The following is a 9,242-nucleotide window of genomic DNA, read 5'->3' as shown; positions in this document are numbered from 1 at the left end:
TGCATTGTATGATATAAAGGCAGAATGTAATAAACCTCAGGTCTGATTAATTCATATAAATGACTAGCGCTACGCGCCTTCTTGAAGAATGTTGGAGAACCTTTGGTTACCCGCTCCTAAATTTGCGCCTTGGCTTACCATTTCTGAGTTGGCTCCTTCCTTATTAGCAAAAGCTATATCATTCGCACATACCTAACACTTCTTGACTCATAAAGTCTTGCATCTGAACTGAAAGAAGAAAGATGCCAACTAAGACAGGAGACAACGGACTGCCCTGAGGGATCCCTTTTAGACAAGAGCTATATGACGTTCCTTGTATCTGATTTCCATCTACAAGCCTCATACAGAACCGCACCCTTGTAATATGATGAGAAGAAAAGGTAGTAAACCACCTCTAATTCAAAGCTTGGTGTATAGCTCAGTTGGTAGAGCATTGGGCTTTGAACCTAATGGTCACAGATTCAAGACCTGTTATACCCAAACCTACCAACCACCGTAGTAAAAGTAAGGATGCATAGTAGCGTTAAAAGGTTATTAGACTCGCTTCGACGACTTCGCTCGTTTGGTGGGGTTCCGACATTAGGTTCTGAGGGGCGAGTTTACATGTGAGTTACGAAGTGAAGATGAGTCTTCTAAGAAGTCAATCGATCGATGAAGAAGATAGAAGAATGTTATCCGTTAAGAAAGGGGGGCACTGTGAATGAAATAAACGATGAAAGGTTACAAAGTCAATTCACAATATGCGAATGAAAAAAGTAATAACCTTTGTTCTGAGGCACGCATTTATGAGAGTTACAAAGTAATGGGGCTTTATTTTATTCGCAACCTCAGAACATGGGTCGTTTACTATACTATTACTTATCTTTTTTTTTTTTGAAATGTCACTATGTGAGTGAGAAATTCTCTTTTTAAGACCATGTAACTATGCCGTTCTTTAATATTGTATCATTTTCTTTCAGAATGTCTATCTCGTCTGCGACCTTTACTAGATATGATGGATATGGTCAAAGGTCCATTACTGACCGCGCAATCTGATTGATGCTTCAGCCAGGATATATGCTAACGGCGATAAAAAATGTCGGGCCATGCCTCATATCTGATCGATACCTCCTTATCTTAATCTTAATGAAGATGTTGTGTTTCTCGCAGAACCTTCAAATAATTATCCTCGACATCACCTTCGAACAACCTTATCCGCTGATTCAGTGACAATACTATTCTTTTTATTATTTTTGGATATTTATTTTTTCTTAAGATAATTTTTTGACTTCGTTACTTTGTTTCATTTTCCCTTTGTACCTCGGTCCTGCTCATAAATTTGCACCTCACGCCCGCTTGTAAACTCGCGGCTTGAGACCTGAAAAAAAACATACCCTTGAAAAATATAAATCTTGCATCCATCCTTCTTTATCTTCAAATTCTATCCACGCTCCTAAGCGCCGTCCAACCTGAATCGTTCCGCTTCTGCTCGTAATCTCGCGCCTCATTCATCATTCTGCTCCTAAAGTTGCGCCTTATACCTTTTTACGCCATGGTTGATGCGAGATAACATAGTAGATTCAGACCAAGACAACAGTCATGAAAGGGGTATCTTCCATAGCTTTTTTCTTGCAGAACATGAATGTTTTATTTCAGTTCTTTATTCACTTTGCCCCTTTGGAACCTTTGGTGTAGAAGTAAATCATGATTGACTTTGTAACCTCGCTCTGTCGCGCGTTGCTTCTGCTCGTAAACTCACACCTAACTTGACTCTTACTTCCCAACTATAAAAGCTCAACCATGGGCTAGTCCCGGTACTTAACTTTGTTACCTCTCTTTCCTACTCAATTTCATTTGGGAATGAGGTTGTCTCCTCCATGAAGCCGTCATCGAAGAGTGCCCTGACCAGAACGGTCGGGCTAACTATCGTCCGCCATCCCGTGCTCCCTTGACAGTCGGACACAACGACGATGACACGCCATCATCCCCCCCCGGCCTCGCCGCCCGGCCGGTTGGTAAGCCTAAAAATGCACGTAAATATGCCGTTGATTTGGGGTTTAGACTTATACAATAAAATTTATAATTTCCCTTAATCACTAAGTATCAAATATAGAGTAAGCAAGGGTCGAACCACAGGGAGGCAACAAATAAGAATTTTTAATGAATTAATTCAAAGATGAATTAATTTTGCAGTTAAGAAATCTTAATTATGCTTAATAATGTTTTTAATTAATCACAATCAAGTTAAACTCAATTTGATTTTAAATATTTCGGTCAGAAAGCTCAAGATAGGAATATTTCAATTTTAAGATCAGACTAATTCGGATTATTAATTTCCCAATTATTATAAAAATTTATAACAATTTTTATGAATTAAAATTGGGAATTAAATAATCAAAAAAGAAATTTTTTAAATTGGACTTCAAGATGAATGAATTTTCAAATCAATTTTTTTTGTTGGCTTTTTATATATTAAGTTAAATTCCTAAACAATAAAAATCGAAATATAGAGAGAGAAACTAGACAAATTAACCTAGAGAGAGAAAGTGAAGAATTTGGGGAAAAGATGAAATCTGACCATAAATTAAAAATCTAATGAAGCAGAAATGTTCTAAATTAATGTAGAATTTAGAAAGAGAGAGAGATAAAGACCGACACAGAGAGAGAGAGAGAGAGAGAGAGAGAGAGAGAGAGAGAGAGAGGGAGAGAGAGAGAGAGAGAATGAGAAACAATACAGTAGAGAGAAAGGAGAGACAGAGAGAGACAGATAGAGGCAGAGAGAATGAGAGATGGCAACGACAGTGACGGGGGCACCGAGGGTTAATGTGGTGGCTGCCACTGTTGCGACGAAAGAGTTATACGATTTTCTCCGGTTATAATTATTCATTCTGATTTTTTCATATGACAAATAAATAAAAAATACCGACTAAATCTTCTACGTGTACAGGCTGCATCCTATTATTACATTCTGCCTTTAAATCATACAGTGCATTCAGTGATGACTTCTTAATTAATTATTATTTATCCTATAATATTGTTTTTCCATTTCTTCATCTGATCAAGTAAACCTCTCAAAAACTAAGCTACTCTATTCAGCCAATATCTCAGTTAATATTTTAGCCTTTTATTTTAGACATCTACCTCATGAGCACGCAAAAAATTAAACAACACTGCTCCTCTCTTTTCCCAAATTCCCGTATTCGTTACTGCTTTCCTCGCATTGGATTATCTTACTAAACAAACAAATCATATTCATGTGTCCTCGAAATCTAACATATATCCAATTAGCATATTTATCTATTTTTGTCCCACATCTAACTTATTGGTCCTAACATACCAATATTTGTCTTCGCCTCAGTTTTATTAGTTGAATACTTATATAACTCTTTTCTTTACATATATTGACAATATTTTTACATATTGGTCATAAAATACTGATATTTGACGTGCGTGCTCCCTACGGATTTATTCTGTTCGGCGCCGTAGTCGCCTTCATGCCCTCTCACGAGGCTCGAGAGGCCACCGTCGCCATCACCCGCCGACCCCTTCGGACCTCGGAGTTCGCCATGCTCCCTTGAGTCGGGGCGTACCGGAAGAGCAATGCTTGGCTGTTCGAATCACACTTTCTCGGGCATCGTATACTAGAAGAGGACAGAGGAGGAGAATAAAGCGATTTGGAATCTCAGGAAATAAGGAAGAACTGATAATAAGAAACTGCCCAAAAAAAAAAACCTCTATTCACTATACTTTCAACCAAAGTTTCCAATCTAAAATATCATGGTCTGTGAGCCCTTGAGTAGGCTCACAATTGTAACCAATAGTTTACAAAACATATATTTGTCAATGAGTAATAACTCGTATGACATTTGTTCTTAACGCATAACTTATGTTAATGTTTTTGTTACGCGATTTGTGCCCATATAAATACGAAAGAAGGCGCGAGTGAACACCCACGTCCCACTTAACGTTTTCGGTGCTAATAGAGAGGTAGTTTCTTATCTGTTTGTGTTGGTCCCATTTATCACAAAAAGAACATCAGGGGGCCTTCACAACACACGCGCCTTCTTATTTGAGAAGGTCTCCAATACGTATACACCTTTTCGAGAGGTTTCTCCCTACCAACCAACTCTCCCATCCTGAACTGTCTCTCCACGCTCTCTCTGAAACTTCATCTTCAGCCTTTTGTTGGTTCAGTCCCCCATGGCCATATCTCGCTGCCACATATCATTGGTGGGATAGGGTTTCCTCATTTGTGGTGACCACGGATTGCATCATAATCCTTTATCGTAACAAATGAAAGTGTCGCAAAAAACATATACAACGCTCAATTACAGCGTTGAAACTATCGAAAAAGATAAATTCATTATATAGATTCTAGCGCGAAGGCTTCTTGTCGGAATGAATTTTGAGTATACTCCTTGCTGAATTAAACCACTTCAGAAGCCCTAGATTTTTATTTACGTCAAAGATAGACATGCTCTAATAGTGAACGTAAACAAGGCCAAGCTGTTCAAATTTTGTATGGAGCGGATCCGAGTGGGGAGCCTTTGGTGGAGAACTGCTACAAGCTACATCCACACGATCAGAACAAAGATGCAGGAACGCGGTTCCCCCATGCAGTCTTGGATTTGGAGCTACTAGGACTGTCATCTTTGATGTCACTCCGCCGTAGCATTCGTATCATTCGCAATCCCATCTAAAGTCTATACATTTCTGTGTCGATCAAGACTAAATACATCCAGTATTAGTATTCCCTCAACTTACAACTGAGGTTCTGTAGTTCGCTTAATGAGCAGATCCAAGGTGACAAATGACTAAGTTTTTGGTCACGAGGACGAGTTTTGTCTATGACTAGACATGTTGTGGAACGTTCTTGCGGAATTTACTGGATCAACTTTGGATAATATGTCAGTACAGTTCTCGGCATAAATATTACTTTAAAATGTTGCAGTGCCTTGCATTGTTGTAAGGTATGCGTGGACCAAGGCACCATGAATGTAAGGTCTTTTCCAATAAAATATACACGAATATCGCAATAATATGAAAGCAATCTTTAGATTACGCATGTAGTCAGCGCACACATATTCATGTCATAGACTGGTAATGTGTCATGGCCGGATGCTCTGTTCTTGTAGTAAGAAGCTCAAACATATTTGCGGTTTCCTGAGCAAAACTTCTGTCATCGAGAGAGATATAAGGTGGGAAATACATCCAACGGCATACTTACAATGTAGATTGGTATCTGATTTACCTACGTGTCACGCCCCATGACGAGTGATTAAATATTTTATTGTGGTCCCATCTTTGTAGGGGTCTAATTTTTTTTAAGGGCAAAGCCAGTAATGCCTTACTAGATGCGCGTAAGATACGCATTCAAATGATGTTCGATCTGTCATCGAATCAAATCTGCCGGGAAATATGGGGATGCGAGTGCTTATCCTCCGCTTCACCTCTGAGGAGTAAAATAACATAACAGTCTACAATAATTTATATGCGTGCAATCGTTTGTTTGACGCTATCTAAAACCTAACCCTTAATCACCGATGATTCTTATCATCAGCTTCTGCCAACATTCTTGGACGGGTTCTGCTAACAGCTCGTGCCATAAAATCACAGTATAAATGTCATTTCACATGGCTAGGAACAATCAGAAGGACGAGGGGTTTATCACGTGACGTCCTGTGGAATACGAATTATTAATACTGTGGACGGGTACGAAATCATACCATTGGGTAGTTTTGAGCGTTAACTTTAAGTAGGATACTAATCCGAGAACAACGACGCAATTCCTTGTGAGTCTTATTTGCACCAACGTGACCTATCAGTCTCTTCCTAGTTTATTGTGTTTCTGTCCGTAAATTTTGGTGAAGAAATGCATAAAACGGCCTTAGGACCATTAGTCTTCGACGACCCGGCCTTGTTTCGGCAGTGGAGAGGTGTTTGCCCGGTGGTACGATGTGAAAGACAAATCTCATCACCCGGAGCCCCACAAAGACTTGACGCCCCGTAGAGTTAGAATGAAAGCCAAACTTGGATCAACCTTACTATCCGAAGGAAATCAGGATACGAGGGCACGGTTGGGAGAAAAAGCACATCTGGCCGGACGAGCCACGCCACACTTAGTAGACTCGAAAATCTAACCCGCAGGCGCCGCCACAACGCGCCACCACCCATGCTAAGCCCTCCTCCTGACGAGGCCACTGACCTCAATAAATTCGTGCAAGCCCATGTCGCCCAGGTTTCGCAAGGGAGGAGGGCCCTGGGCTCTCCTTATGATGGTTTGGTTTGCCTCTCGCAGGCGTCGTACGCGGCCGCCAGAGTAGGATACAGCCCTAGATGAGCTCTGTTGTTGTGGATGTCGACGATCTCCGCAGTCCACCCGCTGCTGTGTTCCTCACCACGGCTTCAGGGAGCCTCCATGGTGCAGAGGACGATCTTCCTGCGCTAGAGCTCCATTCGTTGCCGCGAGCCATGACGAAAAGTCAATCTGGATTAGCGTGGATGGTCGCCAGTCTGCACGAAGCGAGCTAGTATATATACTGGTTATTTTACAGTACCAAACGGGGAATGTTTTCATTGCCGAGCGCTTTCAGAGTTGGCCGCACTCTTGAGCAGTAAAGCACTTGCCAAGCCCAGGCATCGGTTGCAGAAGGCCTTTGTTAAGTTTCCTCGCGGGGTCCAATATTTCCAAAGAACCCGCAACTCAAAGATTGCCGCACGTAAGCAGCTCTTCGAGACCAGAGAGAGAACGTCCGACAGGAGAGCGGCATGGTGAGAGTCAGACTCCGCGATAGAGGTCGCGGGAAGTAAAAATACGGACAGAGAGAAGGGAAACGGGCGAGCGAGGAAAGGAAATGACGCGTTTGGGAGAAAGAGAGAGGGAGAGGAGAAGCGAGGCATCCGTTGTGTCCGTCGTAAATATGTATAGGTACATATCTACGCATTATAGACAGACAGTTGAGAGATAGAGAGTGAGAGAGAGGGAGAGGGGGGGAAGACGAGAGAGATTCGCCGTGTCTCTCGGAGAGAGAAGAGAGACTGAGAGAGAGCAAGATGGATAGCGTGGGAGAGAGAGCGACAGATGAATAGAGACTGCGATATAGCAAGTGAGAAGGCGAAAAACAAGAAAGAGACGAAGAGAGAGAGGGGGAGAGATAGGTTCGGCGGAAGAACGCTCTACATGGAGAGACATAGAGGGACAGAGAGATCGACTGCACGAGAGGAGGAGAGAGTAGTGCCGAGAGAAGTAGGGAGGGATAGAGCGATGTGGGAGGGATAGGAAGATGGAGATAGCGAGCGACTGACAGACAAAGAGCCGGGAAAAGGAGAACGACAGGGGTCGAGAATGAAAGGGGGACATTGGGGAAACAGGCCCCAAATGAAAGACAGGGAGAGTGAAAGAGTCAGAGTTTCAAGAAACGGAACAGAAGATAGACGGTGAGGTTGAAACGAAGTGAGAGAAATCGAGAGATAGATGGAGAGGCTCATGAAGAGGCAGAGCGCCAGGGCGGGACAGAGAGATGGAGATCGAGAGAAAGGCGGAGGGAGCCAGAGGAAGAACAGAGAGAAAAGGAGAGATAGATGGAGAGACTGATGTGGGAGTACCGAGAGAGACAGGAACGGAAAGAGGGAGAACTCCAGAGCGACGAAGGGAGACAGAGCGGATCCCGAGACAAACCAGGAAGCGGTGAAATGAGAGACGGAAGGAGAGAGGGGCGGCGTCGAGTGACTGCCCAGCAGAGAAAGGAAGGAATAGAGGAGGGCGTGTCGAGAGACCAAGAGTTCAAGAGACTGGTCAACACGGATAGAGAAAGGGAACGAAAGCGAGAGAAATAAAAAGCTACAAATATAGGGGCGAAAGAGAGAGAGAGATATTTATCAGACCAGAGGCGGAAGAGAGTGGGAGCGAGAGAGAGAAAGAGAAGTAGGGATGGGGGGGGGATCGACAGAAAGGTTCACAGTTTGATTAAAAGAGGGAGAGAGAGGGGAAACGGAGAGAGAGAGTCGAGAGCGAGATCCGAGAGAGACACAAGGGTGAGACAGAGGGAAGGATTAGAGAGAGAGAGATGGAGAGGAGAGGAAGACAGAGATAGGGTTTTTATAGAGAGAGAGATAAAGACAGACACAGAGAAAGAGAGAGAGAGAGAGGGAGAGAGAGAGAGAGAGAGAGAGAGAGAGAGAGAGAGAGAGAGAGAGAGAGAGAGAGAGAGAGAGAGAGAGAGAGAATGAGAAACAGTACAGTAGAGAGAAAGGAGAGACATAGAGAAAGGAGAGACAGAGAGAGATAGATAGAGGCAGAGAGAATGAGAGTTGCTCCATGAAACCACCAGCATGCGGTGATGGCAACGACAGTGACGGGGGCACCGAGGGTTAATGTGGTGGCTGCCACTGTTGCGACGAAAGAGTTATACGATTTTCTCCGGTTATAATTATTCATTCTGATTTTTTCATATGACAAATAAATAAAAAATACCGACTAAATCTTCTACGTGTACAGGCTGCATCCTATTATTACATTCTGCCTTTAAATCATACAGTGCATTCAGTGATGACTTCTTATTTAATTATTATTTATCCTATAATATTGTTTTTCCATTTCTTCATCTGATCAAGTAAACCTCTCAAAAACTAAGCTACTCTATTCAGCCAATATCTCAGTTAATATTTTAGCCTTTTATTTTAGACATCTACCTCATGAGCACGCAAAAAATTAAACAACACTGCTCCTCTCTTTTCCCAAATTCCCGTATTCGTTACTGCTTTCCTCGCATTGGATTATCTTACTAAACAAACAAATCATATTCATGTGTCCTCGAAATCTAACATATATCCAATTAGCATATTTATCTATTTTTGTCCCACATCTAACTTATTGGTCCTAACATACCAATATTTGTCTTCGCCTCAGTTTTATTAGTTGAATACTTATATAACTCTTTTCTTTACATATATTGACAATATTTTTACATATTGGTCATAAAATACTGATATTTGACGTGCGTGCTCCCTACGGATTTATTCTGTTCGGCGCCGTAGTCGCCTTCATGCCCTCTCACGAGGCTCGAGAGGCCACCGTCGCCATCACCCGCCGACCCCTTCGGACCTCGGAGTTCGCCATGCTCCCTTGAGTCGGGGCGTACAGGTACGTCACGTAGGATGCATCATTTCACATTAGTTACATACCCGTTAGGGTTTTATCCGTCGGACCACGACACCGTCGACGTCTGACATCACTAACTCCGTACCCGAGCATCGACTCTGTA

At 42.6% G+C, this 9,242-nt stretch overlaps 1 non-coding gene across 1 annotated transcript; it reads left to right on the top strand.

The window, feature by feature from the left end:
* The first annotated feature begins 407 nt into the window (after window positions 1–407).
* TRNAQ-UUG (transfer RNA glutamine (anticodon UUG)) lies at window positions 408–480 on the top strand. Its single transcript has one exon. It is a non-coding gene; the product is annotated as a tRNA-Gln (tRNA).
* The last annotated feature ends 8,762 nt before the right edge of the window (window positions 481–9,242 follow it).

The sequence above is a fragment of the Wolffia australiana genome, chromosome 6, assembly GCF_029677425.1.
Source record: "Wolffia australiana isolate 7733 chromosome 6, ASM2967742v1".
Classification (NCBI taxonomy): domain Eukaryota; kingdom Viridiplantae; phylum Streptophyta; class Magnoliopsida; order Alismatales; family Araceae; genus Wolffia; species Wolffia australiana.
The sequence above is the reverse complement of the archived record's forward strand: the minus strand, read 5'-3'. Positions and strand labels throughout refer to the sequence as shown.